The sequence below is a fragment of the Narcine bancroftii genome, chromosome 3, assembly GCF_036971445.1.
Source record: "Narcine bancroftii isolate sNarBan1 chromosome 3, sNarBan1.hap1, whole genome shotgun sequence".
Lineage (NCBI taxonomy): Eukaryota > Metazoa > Chordata > Chondrichthyes > Torpediniformes > Narcinidae > Narcine > Narcine bancroftii.
In genome coordinates, this window is record NC_091471.1 from 145,890,920 (window position 1) to 145,907,694 (window position 16,775).

Below are 16,775 nucleotides of genomic sequence, written 5' to 3' on the forward strand. Positions count from 1 at the left end.
TTCTCTCCGTAACCTTTAATACCCTTATACTGAGGAAATAGATCTAATTCCCTCTTAAATATATTTAATGAACCTGCCTCTACTGCCCTCTGTGGCAATGAATTCCACAGATTCACCACCCCCTGGGTAAAGAAATTCCTCCTCATCTCGGTCCTAAATGGTTTGCCTATTATCCTCAAACCATGGCCCCGGGTTCTGGATTTTCCCATCATTGGAAACATCCCATCTGCATCCATTCTGTCCAGTCCTGCCAGAATTTTATGTCTCTATGAGATCCCCTCTCAATCTTCTAAACTCCAGCGAGTACAATCCCAATTTGTGCAATCTTTCCTCATAAGTCATTCCTGCCATTCCAGGTATCAGCCTGGTGAATCACCTCTGCACTCCCTCCATTGCAAGAACATCCTTCCTTAGATAAGGTGACCAAAACTGCACACAATACTCCAGGTGTGGTCTCACCAAGGCCCTGTACAGCTGCAGTAAGGTATCCTTGTTCCTATACTCAAACCCTCTTGATATGATATGAAGGCCTTTTTAACCGCCTGCTGTACCTGCATGCTCGCCTTCAGAGACTGATGTACAAGTACCCCTAGGTCTCTCTGCACTTCCCCATCTCTTAATCTATTGCCATTCAAATAGTAATCTGCCCTCCGGTTTGTATTACCAAAGTGGATAACCTCACATTTATCCACATTGTAGTGCATTTGCCATGTATCTGCCCAGTCCCTCAATTTATCCAAATCACACTGGAGCTTCCTGACCCCCTCTTCCGTGCACACAACCCCTCCTAGCTTAGTGTCATCTGCAAATTTGGAGATATTACATCCAATCCCCTCATCCAGATCATTAATGTAAATTGTGAACAGCTGTGGCACCCCACTGGTCACCGCCTGCCACTCAGAAAAGGAGCCATTTATCCCAACTCTGTGTCTTCTACCTGCCAGCCAGTTCTCAATCCATATCAATACTTTGCCCCCAATCCCATGAGCCTTGATTTTGGAAGCCAGTCGTTTATGCGGGACCTTATCGAAGGCCTTTTGGAAGTCCAGGTACACCACATCCACTGGCTCTCCCCCATCTATTTTACCTGTCACCATCCCAAAGAATTCCAATAGATTTGTCAAGCACGATTTACCTTTTGTAAATCCATGTTGACTCCGCCCGATCCCTTCTCTGCTAGTCATATGCTCCGCTATTGCATCCTTAATAATGGATTCCATCATTTTTCCCACTACTGATGTAAGGCTCACCGGCCGATAATTCCCCGCTTTTTCTCTACCCTCCTTTTTAAATAGTGGGGTAACATTAGCTACCCTCCAATCCATGGGTACTGATCCTGAGTCTATCGAGTTCTGGAAAATAATTCTTAAAGCATCTGCTCTCTGAATGGCCACTTCCTTGAGTACCCTAGGATGTAGATTATCAGGTCCTTGGGATTTATCTGCCTTCAATCCCATCAATTTCCCCAAGACCATGTCCTTAGAGATACTGATTTCTTTCAGTTCCTCCCTTGCATTAGTCTCTATGTTTCCCAACATCCTTGGGAGGTTGTTTGTATCCTCTCTTGTAAAAACAGAACTAAAGTAAGAATTTAATTGGTCTGCCATTTCCTTATTCCCCATTATATATTCCCCTGATTCCGACTGCAAAGGACCTACTCTGGATTTCACCAATCTTTTCCTCTTGACATATTTATGAAAGTTTTTGCAGTCGGTTTTTATATTTGCCGCAAGCTTACTTTCGTAATTTATTTTTGCTCTCTTGATTAATCCCTTTGTCCTCCTTTGCTGCATCTTGAACTGCTCCCAGTCTTCGGTTGCGGTACTTTTTTTGGCCAATTGATATGCTCTCTCTTTGGACCCAATGCTGTCTCTAATTTCCCTTGTTATCCAAGGTTGAGTCACCTTTATTGGTTTATTTTTATGCCAAACCAGTATAAACAATTTTTGCAATTTCTCCATTAGATCTGTGAATGCTTTCCATTGTCTATCCACAGTCAACTCCCCCATTATCACCACCCAATCAATCTTACTCAACTCCCGTCTCATACCATCATAATTCCCTTTATTTAAATTCAGGACCTTAGTCTCGGTTTTAATTTCATCACTCTCCATGTCGAGTGAGAATTCGATCATATTGTGATCGCTCCTACCCAAAGGACCTCGCATAACAAGATTGCTGATTAGCCCCTTATCATTGCATAATACCCAATCTAAAATGGCCTGCTCCCGAGTTGGTTCCTCGACATATTGGTCTAGATAACCGTCCCATAAACATTCAAGGAATTCCTCCTCCTCAGTATTTTTACCAATTTGACTAGTCCAGTCTCCCATGATGACAGCTGTTCCCTTATTGTACGCTTTTCTAATTTCTCTTTTAATGCCTTCCCTCACCTCTACACTACTATTTGGAGGCCTATATACCACCCACACTAACGTTTTCCGCCCCTTGCTATTCCTCAGTTCTACCCATATAGATTCCGCATCTTCTGAGTTAATATCCTTCCTGTCAATCGTGTCGGTCCCTTCTCTCACCATCAATACTACCCCACCCCCTTTTCTTTCTTGCCGATCCCTCCTAAATATCGTATACCCCGGGATGTTAAGTTCCCAGGCTTGCCCACCCTGCAGCCATGTTTCTGTAATCCCAATCAAATCATATTTGTTTATCTCAATTTCCACAGCTAATTCATCTACCTTGTTCCGAATGCTTCTTGCATTAAGATATAAAGCCTTCAGATTTGCTTTTTTCACCCTCCTTGCTCTTTCTGATTTTTTACTTTCGCTGCCTAACCTAACTTTTCCTGCTTTATCTTTTATGTCCTTTGCCCTATCATACAGGTTCCCACCCCCCTGCCGAATTAGTTTAAACCGCACCTGACGGCAGTACCAAACCTAGCTGCCAATATATTGACCCTTTTTGGGTTTAGGTGTAACCCATCCTTCTTGTAGAGGTCATGCCTTCCCCAAAAGAGATCCCAATGATCCAAGAAGCCAAAACCCTGTCCTTTATACCAGCCCCTCAGCCACACATTCATTTTTCTTAACCTTCTATTTTTGTCCTCAGTTGCACTTGGCACAGGTAGCAAACCAGAGATCACCACCCTGGCTGTCCTATTTCTTAGTTTCTGTCCTAGCTCTCTGTAATCCTTTTTTAGTACTTCCTCCTTTTTATCTATGTCATTGATCAGGCTGTTCGCCTTCCCCTTTTAGAATACCCTGGACCCGATTTGACTACCTTCTCCTTCCATAAGCAGAGAGAAATCAAGTTTCCAGATGTCACAACCACAGTTGGCCTTATCAGTAACAACGTGAGTCTCACTACAGAGAAGAGGTGAAAAATCTCACATTATGGATGTGAGAATAACAACCTGAACCTCAAGGTGGATAAGACAAAGTAGATGATCATGGGCTTCAGGAGGATCAGGAACGACCACCCTCCATTACACATTAATAGCTGGGTAGTGGAGAGAGTGTGTTGTGGTTGCATGCTTACCTTTGCCAGGAGTGATGGCAGTCACTGTTGACGTAATAGCGCATATGTGCGGGTGTGTTATGCTTTGTAGATGGGTGATGGATCTCAGATGGAGGAGGAGAGTGAGAGTGTCAGGATCACCCGTGTGGCAGTGAGCCCATGAGAAGGAAAGAAGAGTTTGGCTGGCTGATGTTTGGGGAGTTCAAGAATGCAAAGCTGTGTCTAACAAATAATAAAAGAAAGTTGACTTCATGGTGTGCTGAGTGTATTCTTTATTTGTTTGGAAGCTGTGGTAAATCAGTGCTGTTACAAGTGGCGACCCCGTGAGTTCACAGGACCTTCTAATTTAAAATGGATGGTGATGAGGATTAACCCCTTACAGGAGCAGTTGGGGAGGTCAAACTAAAGACCCCCCACCTTTATATTAATAATGCACCAGCATGGTTTTCAATCCTTGAAGCATGTATCTCTGCCCTCAGTGTGATGAGACAGAAGATGAAGTATGGTTTACTTGTGGAGCATCTTCCAAAAAAGATTGCCTGTGAAGTGGAGATGTCTTAGTGGATATGAATTGTAATCTTCCATATGACATGCTTAAGGCAGCTATTAAGTGACGTACTCAGCCAACCAGGAAGACTCGTATTGCCAAACTACTAGCTGATGACAGTGTAGGTGATGGGCAACTGTCACAGATGTTGAGGAGGTGGTGCAGGCTGGCTGGAATAGACCCTGTTGAAGGTGATGTTTGGAAACAAAGGTTCCTCCGCTGTTTCCCTCATGTTCAGGAACATTTAGTGAGGGTCTTTCAAATGTCCATCCTTGATCAGTTGGCGGATCATAATCATGACACCTGCATTGAAGATTGAAGGATAGAAGGATTGGCTTCTTCCCCTAGTCAACAGGACCAAATGGAACTGGAACAACCTTATGAAGTGCAGGAACCTTATCAATCAAAGGTAGCGCCTTCACCTTCTCAAATGAAGACAGCACCAGCTCCATATCAATCAAAATAACTGAGTTGGAGCAGCAAATGGCAGCACTGATTATGCAGGTCCTGGCTTTGGGAATGCAATGGATTTCCTTCCATCCATGTGCTTGGAATCATGGTGGTTGAGGACATGGTAGAAGTGATGGACGGCGTATTTGTTGGAAGCTCAGAAATTTGGTGCTGCTGATCCTGTCAGCCACCTTGTGACTTTTACAAATAGCAGCTGGGTCAGGTCCAGGCCCAGCAGTAGAGGCAACTACTGCCCATGGCTTGTTTGCTGCTATATTTTTCTCAAAGACAGTCTCTCTTGCGTTCAATTTCTGGTTGATTCTGGTGCAGCGATTTCAGTGGTCCCTCCTGTGTTATTTTGTGTGAATAATAAAGAACTACATTTCCCAGCAGGCAACGTGCAGGGCTGGCAGGAACAAAAAGTAGACTACGACCAAAGTTGAGTGTGTGGTTGGTTCAAGCTGCTCGAAAAATAAATTGTTTAAGCATTAAACTGTCACAAGGTTGTTCTTCTAGGAACAGACATAACATGGTGGCAGAAGCATGTGAGCAAGTAAGAAAGGACAACAGTTCCCATCATGAAACTGATGTTAAGTCCTCCCACACCAATGTAGTTTACCAGCAATCTCACTGATAATTAGAAACACTTAAAATAATGATTCAACATTGATTTAGAGTCCAGTGGAATGGGAGAAACTGATGAAAAATGGAAAGTGTCTCTATTTCTTACATGTGATGAGTGAAAATGCCTTGGACATCCATAATAGTTTTCAAATTGATGAGTCAGCTTTCACGTTGGACACTTTGACAAAATTTGAGGAGTATTTTGTTCCAAGTAAAAACGTCACATTTGAGAGATTCAAGTTTTTCTCCTGTGACCAGAAACAAGGTATGAGTTTCAACCAACACTTAGCCGAGCTTCACATACCGAGTGTGTCCTGTGAACATGGAGATTTAAAAAACTCACTCATTAAAGACTGAATAGCTTGTGGAATCCCAGATAATGGGCTGAGAGAAAGACTGTTGTGTGAAAAATATTTGACTCTAGAAAAGGCTAAGAATATGTGTAGGGCAGCAGAGACCACATGAGCACAAGCTAAGGAGCTACTCAGGATAGACGACAGCACCAGGAGTCTCCTAAAGGTACAGCAAAACAAGCAGGTAGGCTCAAATAGCAAATGCACCAGGTGCTGAGGTAGACATATTCCAAAGATATGTCCTGTTTATGGAAAGTCCTGCTATGTGGGAAGAAGAATCCTTTTGCAAAAGTGCTGCAAAAGAAAGGTGCACACAGTGGGTGAAGAAGTGGAGGAATTCTTTGTGGATTTGCTACACACTGCTGCTGGTGGTAAAATGGAATAGATTGTTCCAGTACCTGTGAATGAGACAGTAATTCCATTACAGCACCAAATTTCTGAAGCTTCCAACAAATACGCCATCCATCATTTCTACCATGTCTTCAACCACCATGATTCCAAGCACATGGATGAAAGGAATTCCATTGCATTCCCAAAGCCAGGACCTGCCATTTGATGCTCCAACTCAGTTATCTTTGACATCAGAGCCCAGGTGAATGTTATATCTGGACAATACAAGGCCCTCACCGTATACAGCAAGATTTACCTACTGAAATTAAAAGTGACAGTCTACACTGGAGAGAATGTTCCAGTAAAAAGGGCTGTATGGTGCTCTTCAAACACAAAGAGTCACAGCTACTGATTGTAGAAAAGAGAGTCTAGCTAATATTAGGTCTGAGTGTATGTGAAGAATTAAACCTCTTGAGAAGTGTTTACAGCATAAGTTCACAGACCAAAGATGAGCATACAATGCTCATGGAAGAGTATATAGATGTCTTTTTTTGGGGGGGGTGGCTTGTATGTTTACCTGATGTACACAAAATCCACGTAGATGAGACAGTGGCTCCTGTCATCCATGCATGCAGGAAAGTTTCATTTCCATACAGAGACAAACTTAAAAAATAACTGGCATGCATGGAATGGATGAAAGTCATACAGAAAATTGAAGAAACTATAGGGTGGGTCAACTCACTGGTCATCTTGCAAAAGAAAAATGGAGCATTGCATATATGTCTGGACCCAACAGATCTCAATAAAGCCATTAAGAGAGAGCATTTTAAATTGCCAATATGGGAGAAAATTATGTCCTGGTTTCTAGGTGCCAAGTGGTTTAGTAACCTCGACATGTCATTGGGGTTTTGGCAGATGAAGCTTGATGAGGCAAGTTTGAGATAATGCCCTTCAATGCTTCACAAGGAAGATACCACTTTCTTTTGCTACCATATGGGATCTTGCCACACCAGAAGTCGACCATAAAACCATCCACGTGATCTTTGAAAATGTACCTGGAATTGATACCATGAAGCATGACTTCATTGTATGGGGGTCCACCAAGAATTAACATGATAAGTGACTAAGGCAAGTGCTTGACATGACACGGAATGTCAATTTGAAATTAAATAAAGAGAAATGTGAGTTTGGCATAAAGACACTGACCTTCATAGGAGATGCCATATCTGAACAGGGAGTGAAGCCTGATCAAGAAAGACATCAACCATTGAGAATTTTCTGAGGCCCTAAAACAAAGAAGTTTCTTGGGGATGGTGACTTATCTGGCTATGTTCATTCCTTGTCTGTCGACTGTGTCAGCACCACTTAGGTCACCCCTTGAGCAGAAAAATGAGTGGGTCTGGTTGAGAAGCAAGAAGAGTGCTTCCAGGCACTCAAAAAAGTCTTAGTAGAAGAGCCTATATTTAAAATTTTATGATCTGGATAGGCACACCAGGATCTCGGCTGATGCATCCCGACATGGTCTTGGAGCAGTACTACTGCAGCAACATGAGAACACATGGCAAACTGTGGCCTGAGCATCAAGGGCTTTAACAAGTGCAGAAACCAACTATGCACAGATAGAGAAAGAGCTTCTTGCCAGCACTTGTGCATGTGAAAGGTTCCATTAATGGACAAGCTCTTGAAGTGGAGATGGACCATAAACCAGTGATCTCAATTACGTCCAAACCACTGAATAACTGGCCCATGAGAGTACAGCACATGTTGATAAGGGTGCAGAAATATGGTGTGAAAATGATCTACATGCCATGAAAATACATGTTTGCAGCTGATGCACGGTTGAGCAGTTGACAAGAAAGAAAAGAATGACTAAGATGTTAATTTGGAGATACAGTCCTATCCAAGTATCCCAGGATAGAACAGAACAGATCAGGAAAGCAACAGAGACAGATGAAACAATGAAAGACCTCAATGATACAATACAGAAAGGATGGCCAGCAGCTAAGAATGACTGTCCAATGGGTATTCAGGATTACTGGGCATGCAGAGATGAACTGTCAGTTGTCAAAGATATGGTCTTCAAAGGGAACAGGTTTGTGATACCAGTGTTGCTACACAAGGAAATGCTCCAGAAGATACACAAAGGACATCTTGGTGAGAAAAAAATGCAAACATAGAGCTTGAGAGGTGATAAGCTGGCCAAGAATGAACCAAGACCATTGCTTCATGTGAAATATGCCTTACCTATAGATAAAAGCGGCAAGCAAAACCGCTTACACCACACCCTGTACCAGACAGGCTGAACTTCAAAGTTGGAGTGGATTTGTTTGACTGTAATGGGGAGAGTCATATAGTAATAACAGACTATTTTTCCAATCACCCAGAGATAACAGCACTGCCATCAACATCCAGTTATCACTTTCATGAAAAGTGTGTTTGTGAGCCATGGAAGTTCTTAATGAAGTAATATCAGACAATGGTCCACAATTTTCGACCAGTGAATTTGAGTTCTTTGCCAAATCTTGGGGTTTTTGACATATAACTTTAAGCCCACATCATTCAAAGTCTAATGGCCTAACAGGGAGCTCCATTAAGGTGGTGAAGATCCTCATGAAGAAAGCACATGTTGGATGAGAGGATTTCCACAGAAGTCTAATGATTCACAGAACTGCGCTCACTACAGAATGGCCCTTCTCCTGCCAAAATGCTGATGGGTCGACACATTGCATGAAAACCTGTTGACACCTAAAGGAGCATATAAGGTCAAACAGGTTAAAGTGGAAGAGAAAGAAAAAATGAAACAATATCATGACAAGACTATGAAAAGCCTTCCAGTCCTGGAGTTCCAGTGGGAATCCAAGATCACAATTCTGGAACAAGGTCAATGCAAGGATATGTGCAAGAGGAAATCGATCCACATTCGTATCAGATCCAGACAGAGGGAGGGACTCCTCTGACAAGGAACCCTATAGATCTATGACCACAAGCTCCAATCCATGGTCATGACCCATCACCTGTCAGTACACAAAAGGGGCCAGATCATGTAGAAAAGAAACATGTTGTTCAGAGTTCACAGAAAGACACAAATATTAATGCAGCAAATGCAAGCAGTATACCAGTGGAAATGCATACCAGACCAAAAAGGACTGTTAACCACCTCAGAGACTGATTGAAAGCTGCTGAGTGGAAAGAGACTGGACTTGGAATGTAGATAACCTTGTTATGTCAACCTAGTATTGTGTTTGTGTTTTTTTTTCCATTTTATTAAAGAGGAAAGATGTTATTATGCGTGTATAATAAAGAACTACATTTCCCAGTAGGCAAAGCATGTAGTTGGCACGGGAACAAAAAGTTGACTACATCAGAAGTCGAGTGCGTTGTTGATTCAAGCAGCTCAAATAATAATTGTTCTTCTTCAAGGAACAAACTAACACCTTCAACCACAGGGAAACACAGACACCCTAATATGTCACGTGTTCTTTCAGCCCTGAATGATTCTCATATTCAAACATATGGCCAGAAGTCACTAACGGTGGATTTTGGTCTCAAGGAACCTTTTCAGTGGGTTTTCATGGTTACAAACTTGGCAAATTCCATTTTGGGAGCAGATTACTTGACACATTTTTCTTTGTTGGTGAATTTGAAAAATTGCTGCGTTGTGGATCACAGTTCTTGTATACAAGTGAGATGCATCATTTGTCCCTCCAATGTCGTCAGCCACCTGATGAGCCTTCATCCTGGCTCATGCCCTTTCTGAGCTTTGCTCAAGTGTTTTCCTCATATAGTATCCCCCATCGTATTAACATACAGACGTTAAATACACAGTAACCCACCATATAGAGACTCGGGGTCCTTCGGTGATAGCACGGGCTCATAGATTATCCCAAGACAGTCTTAAAATTGTGAAATTGAAATTCAACCACATGCAAGAGTTGGGCATTGTCCATAGATTTAACAGCTGCTGGGCTTTACCATTGAATATGGTTAAAAAAAAAAATCACTTGGGGATTGGAGGCCTTGTAGTAATTATTGTGTCCTGAACAATTCTACTGTGCCTGACCGATACAACATTCCCAATTTGCAAGACTTTTCAGCAAACCTCCGTGACAAACAGATATCTGCGAAAATAGATCAAGTGCTTGCTTACTATCAGATTCAAGTTGAGCCTTCTGATGTCACGAAGACGGCAGTAGTATCCCTTTTTGGCATGGTTAAGTTTCTGTAAATGCCTTTCGATCCATGGAATGCAGTTCAGACATTCCAGTGGTTTATGGGCCATGTACTCACCCAAGAAAAGGCTCTAGGAGATGCAAATGGCAGCCGTGGCTAACTAATGAAATCAAGTGCAATATCAAATCCAAAGGGAGTAAGTATAAGATAGCGAAGTGGAGTGGGAAGTTAGAGGATTGGGAAACCTTCAAAGAGCATCAGAGGGTAACTAATAAAATCATAAGAGAGGGGAAAATGAAGTACAAGAGGAAATTAGCAAATAATAAAATGGAGGATAGCAAAAGCTTTTTTAAATATGTGAAGAGGAAGAAATTGGTTCGGTCTAAAATTGGTCTATTAAGAATGGAAAAGGGTGGAATTATTACCGGAAACAAGGAGATGGCTGAGGAATTTAACAAATACTTTGCAACTGTCTTCACCAAGGAGGTTATGGTCAGTTAGGGGGTAGTGGTCATGCGGTATCAAGAGACTTGGGGAACTTTCCTGGGGAAGTAGGGGATCTAATGGATATCCGGATCCAGAAGCAGGAGGTTGTGAGTAAATTGTTGGGACTGAGGGCTGATAAATCCCCAGGGCTTGATGGGCTGCATCCCAGGGTGCTTAAAGAAGTTGCTATGGAAATTGTGGAGGCACTGGTCGACATTTTCCAAAGTTCCATAGATTCGGGGGAGGTCCCTGAGGATTGGAGAGTGGCTGATGTGGTGCCGATTTTTAAGAAGGGAGGGAGGGAGAAAATGGGAAATTATAGACCGGTCAGCCTGACGTCAGTGGTGGGGAAGATATTGGAATCTATCATAAAAGGAGTAATAGCAGAACACTTAGGCAGAAATAATAGTATAAGGGCTAGTCAGCATGGATTCCTTAAGGGTAAGTCATGCTTGACTAACCTTCTGGAATTTTTCGAAGATGTGACAAAGAGGGTGGACTTGGGAGAGCCAGTGGATGTGGTGTATTTGGACTTCCAGAAGGCCTTTGATAAGGTACAGCATGGGAGACTAGTGGGCAAGATCAGGTGGCGGTGGAGGTGTGGGGTGTGAGGAGGATGTCAGGAAAATGCAGAGGGACTTGGACAGGTTGGGGGAGTGGGCTGCTGAATGGGGGATGACGTTCAATGTGAGCAAATGTGAGGTTATCCATTTTGGGGGCAATAATAGGAAAGCTGAGTATTATTTAAATGGAGACAAGCTAGGGAGTGGGGAGGTGCAAATGGATCTGGGTGTACTTGTTCACCGGTCACTGAAGGCTAACTTGCAGGTTTAGAAAGCTGTGAAGAAGGCAAATGGCATGTTGGCTTTCATAAAGAGGGGATTGGAGTATAGGAACAGAGACGCCCTTCTGCAGTTGTACAGGGCCCTGGTGAGACCCCACCTGGAGTATTGCGTCCAGTTCTGGTCTCCAATTTTGAGGAAGGACATACTAGCTATAGAGGGTGTACAGCGCAGATTTACAAGGTTAGTTCCAGGGATGGCGGGATTGACATATGCTGAAAGGCTAGAAAAACTGGACTTGTATCCGATGGAGTTTAGAAGGATGAGGGGGGACATGATTGAGGTATACAAAATTATCAGGGGGATAGACAGGGTGAAGTCGGATTACTTGTTCCCAATGATGGGGGAGATGAGGACTAGAGGGCATAGTTTAAGAATACAGGGTAGGCCCTTTAGGACGGAGATGAGAAAACATTTTTTTACCCAGAGAAGTGTGAACCTGTGGAATGCTCTGCCACAGAGGGTGGTAGAGGCGGATTCGCTGACTATGTTCAAAAGAGAGTTAGATAAGACTCTAGTGGGCAAAGGCGTTAAGGATTATGGGGATAAGGCTGGAAAGGGGTACTGATGGTAGTGATCAGCCATGATCTGTAAAATGGCGGTGCTGGCTCTACAGGCCGAAGGGCCTACTCCAGCTCCTATTGTCTATTGTCTATTGTCTTCAATTTTGTGTTTTATTTACATTGATGATATCCTGGTCACAAGTGTGGATGAAGAGGAGGACAGGCACCAGCTCATCTCATTGTTTCCGAGGCTTGATGAGTTTGGCATTGTGATCAATGCCAGTAAATGTGTTTTTGGCGCTGCTGATCTTATATTTTTGGGACATAAAGTTTCACAACGTGGTATTTTGCCCAATGAATTGGAAGTGCAAGGGATTTGAGAATTTCCTACATCTGTTATGTTTGGCCAATTGCGACATTTTTAGGCATGATGAATTTTTATCGTTGATCCCTGCCAAATGCTGCAGCATCTCTATTACTCCTTACTGAACTACAAAAAGGATCAGATGAGTCCGTGTCCAAAAGACCATTAACTTTGCAAGACAATGCTATGTGGGCTTTCAAAGATGTGAAGACTGCACTTGCAAATGCCACGATGCTTGTACATCCAAAGCCCAGTATGTGTCAGTGCTGTGGGAGCAGTGTTGGAACAACGAGTCTGTGAGCAATTGGAATCTCTGCCATTTTTTTTCAGCCAAGCTCTCACCAGCTCAGGCAAAGTACAGTACGTTTGGTTGAGAGTTCTTGGCCATCTATCTTGCAGTGAAACAATTCTGCTTTTTATTGGACCATTTATGCAGACCACCAGCCTCTTACACATACCGCAGTATAAGCACACATCTTGACTCGCCCAGAGAGATTCAGCACTTGGAATTCATCCTGCAATTTTCATCCAAGGAAAAAGAAATGCAGTGGCAAAAGTCCTGTCTTGGCGTGACATTGACGCCTTACATACAACTACTGCTATCCATTTCACCACCATGACTCAAGCACAGCACACTGATTCGGATCTCATCCAGTATTGCCAAATCAACTCTGGTCTTCATCTTCAAGAGGTGACCCTGGATTAATCAGGTGAAAATCTAGTCTGTGATTTTTTTTCACCGGAAGGCCAGGCCTTTTCTGCTGGCAGCTATGAGGCAGGAGATTTTTGAGTTTCTTCACAATCTATCGCATCCAGGTAGAAGAGCATCACTCAAACCAGGAATGGAAAGTTTTACCTGACCTCATGTTAAATAGGATGTTGGATTATGGGGAAGGATCTGCTTGCCGTGTCAATGCCCTAAAGTCTCCATACACAAAATCCAAGCTGGGGGATTTTGTTGTTCCAGATTCCTGTTTCCAGCACGTGCATCTAGACATGGTTGGCCTGCTTCCATCATCTTGTGGATATACTTACCTGCACGTGTGTGAAGACTGGATTATCAGGTGGCAGGAGGCCATTCCTATCATTGATATCTCTGCAGAGACAGTTGGTAGGGCTTTCATGGATCATTGGATTCCATCTTTTGGTGTTCCAGTCACTATTACAATTGATTGAGGGCCTTAATTCGAGTTGGTATTGTTTCAAGTCTCAGTGTTCTTGTGGGCACTACCAATTTGCACACTACAGCTTACTATCTGCAGCTCAATGGCCTCCTTGAGCATTTAAATTGGCAATTGAAGACAGCATTAATAGTATCTATGTGGCGCAAATGTTTGCCTATGGTTCTCCTTGATGCACCTACTCCTGTTAAGGCAGATCTTGAATGTTCAGTGGTGTTAGGTCTGCTTTGTTCGAGAATGAGTGAGTCAGACACCAGACTGAGACGAAATCAAGGTTCTTTATTACCGGATTGTAACACTTGCAACTAACAGGTTTAGTTGGAGAAGGCGCATTCTCCTGATATCAGCAAGTGGTGTTTTTTTATACCTCAGGACATGTACTTAGTAAATTATCATACCATTACACTGTCCAATGAATAAGCTGTTGCTACCCTTCACTGTTAGTCTGCTGCTCATCAGCTTGTTAGTGCCAAACTTATCTTGAGCGTACAAGGTCACACCATCCTGTTACTCCTTAGTACTGGGTGACTCCTTCTCCAGTCCCATCTCATGATGTTTTTACCTTACAGACTGTGCATCACCTATCTTGCACTATCGGACGAGGTCGGGCTGAACTGTCAGCCCTCCGGACCATTACCTAGTGGGACAGTTCCAATCAGTCACCTCCTTGCATGGCTCGGAGGCTGAGGTGGGGGGGGGGGTGTTTGCTTTTGCGGTGTGTATTTACCTTCATCAGGACCGGTGCCTGTCGCTGATGATGATGTAAGTGAAGTGACGCACGGGAGTAGTTGCGCACATATGGGGGAGTGTTAAGCATCAGTATATGGGTGATTTGATCTCAGACGCAGGGGGAGGAGTGTGAGAATGTTTGGATCACCCATGTTGCAGTGAACCAATGAAAAGGTCAGAGGAGTTTGGCTGGGGAGTTGAAGGATGCAATGTTGTGTCTGGTGAATAATAAAGAAAGGCGACGATGGTATGGAGAAAAAAATGAGTGAGTGTATTCTTTATTTGTTTGTAAGCTGTGGTAATTCAGTGCTGTACTAGGCAGAGAGCATCAAGTTCCTCAGAGGCCATTTAAGAAGTGACCTATCTGTGACATAAAACAATTTTTTTTACTTGTCAGGAAGGCTCAACAGCAACTGTACTTCCTGAAAACACAAAGGCAAGCAAGGCATCCAATCACCATCCTGTCAACCTTCTACAGAAGCTCCATCAAGTGTGTCCTGGCTGGTTGCATCCCAGTCTGGTACAGTTGTTGTATGGTGTCTGATTGGAGGCCATACCACAAGACTATAAGAGCAGCAGAAGGTTCACTGGGGTCGCTCTCCTCCCCATCGATGGGATTTACCATGATCATTGTCTAAAGAGGGTGCACAAAATCATTGAGGACCTCTTCCACCCAACATGCAGCATCTTCCAGTTACTCCCATCAGAAAGGAGATACAGGAGAATATGAATGAGTACTACCAGAATGAGAAACAAGGTCTCCTCATGTCAAGTGAGACTACTGAACAACTGATGAACTGTTCAGACAAACCCTCTATGACTTTATTTATTTAACAATAGTGTAGCAACTGTGTTGCAGTGTGAAATGAAGAGCGAGAAAATGATCAGACGTAATTGAATTGAAGTTCAGTAAAAGCCATTTACTCAACTTTTGAAAACCCCTCGCGTTCCAAATAACGCCATCGCATTGTGACATCTTGACATCACTCGGAACCTCCCGAGCTGGTTCAATTAAGCCTCTGGTGAGCTGCTACAATAGCATTTATTTATTTTAATATTTTATATATGTACTGTACATGTGTTAAATTTGTATATGTGTTATGTCTTATGTGTGTTTGCAGTGTTTAACACTAAGGAGGGAGTATGCTGTTTTGTTGGGTTGTACTTGTACAATCAGTTGATAAATAAACTTGAAATGGTAGTCTCAATATAGATGTGACATTTGGATTTGAAATCTTCTATTCATGGGGGTAGATCATAACCATTATCATTACTTTATGGTTCTTTCACACTCCTGTTTTCTCTCTCATGAATGTTAATTTTTACGTAGTAAAATTCATTCAATGATTCTGGTTCTGTACCCTGCTTATATTTTTAACAAGCTGCAGAAAAGTATAGAGAATATCAGTTTTATTGTGAATGGCAGAGCATTAGATGATTCAATTGAATATAAATAAATTGAATATGAACTAGAGTTTTAACAATTTTTTAAAATTCATATTTAATTTGCTCAATTTTTCTCACATCATGGGAGGAATTTTAACTGGAAAGAACTATGGGTGGCAAAACCAATCGGATCTCCTCTCAGCTACAATATGGCCATTTCTGGTTTTATGGAAACATGCATGGTTAGATGCTGACTTGTTTTGTTCAATTAGGATGGGAAGATTCAGCATAACAAGGAAGAGAATCCCTAAAACTAGTAGCAACGTGGACTGTAGTGATATCTAGAGAAGGAAAAGGTGGTCAAGACAATAATGCAGGAGAGGGGCGTGATGGAAGGTGTTGGATAGGAGAAACCTAAATGATTGATTTGAAGAACAGGCTGGACAACAGAAGGAAGAGAACAGGAGTGCCTACATTAAAGAGCCTATGGGCAGAGGCTAATTTTCTTTAATATGTGGAGAACACTGTTGAGCTTAATAAACAGTCTGTGGTGAAAATCAGCACCGTTTTCCCATTTCTCTGCCTTTGGATCCTACCAGTATGCATTACCAGAGACATCACAAGGATCTAACAGTCAACATAAAGGATGAGTAACTCTATTGATGTCCCAAGGTTGCCTTGTGATAACAAGAGCCAGAACATGGAGTTGTTTACTTAGTTTCCCTGGTTGTATTCCAATGGGGACATGGTGTGGTTAATAGAAAAAAATTCCATCTCAGAAAATTTTATTCTATCAATGTGCACCTGAAGTGGAATCACAAGAAGATGTTCATGAATATGTGAAACAAGCTCCTGTGAGCAATCACATAGCTCTTAAACAGTGATACCTCAGCATTCTCAAATCTTCAGGTCAAGAAGTAAAATTAATGGGGGGAGGCGTGGCAAGATGGTGTAGAACGAAGATGTGTGAAATCACCTCTCCCTAACTGAACTGTATAAAACCCGAAATTACTGAACAGAATGAAAGTGTGAATAATTGGGAATTTAAAAAAAAATTCTGAAGATGAAAGAAGTGAAGAAAAGGAAAAGTACAATAATCTAAAAAACTGTGTTTCAAAGTGATGGAAAAAATGGAAGAAGCTGGGCCTACAGGACAGTTGAAGCCTCAGGATCAATTTTTGATGGAGCCGAAGTTCCAATGTATATCTCCGGCAAGGATGGGGGGAGCTTTGGCATTCTCCATGCATGGAGTGGCGCAAGATGGCGCCGGTGCAACCTTGCTGGCGTCGGTCCAGGACGTTCGTGAGGTTTGTGAAGAGGTCACGATGTGCACGGC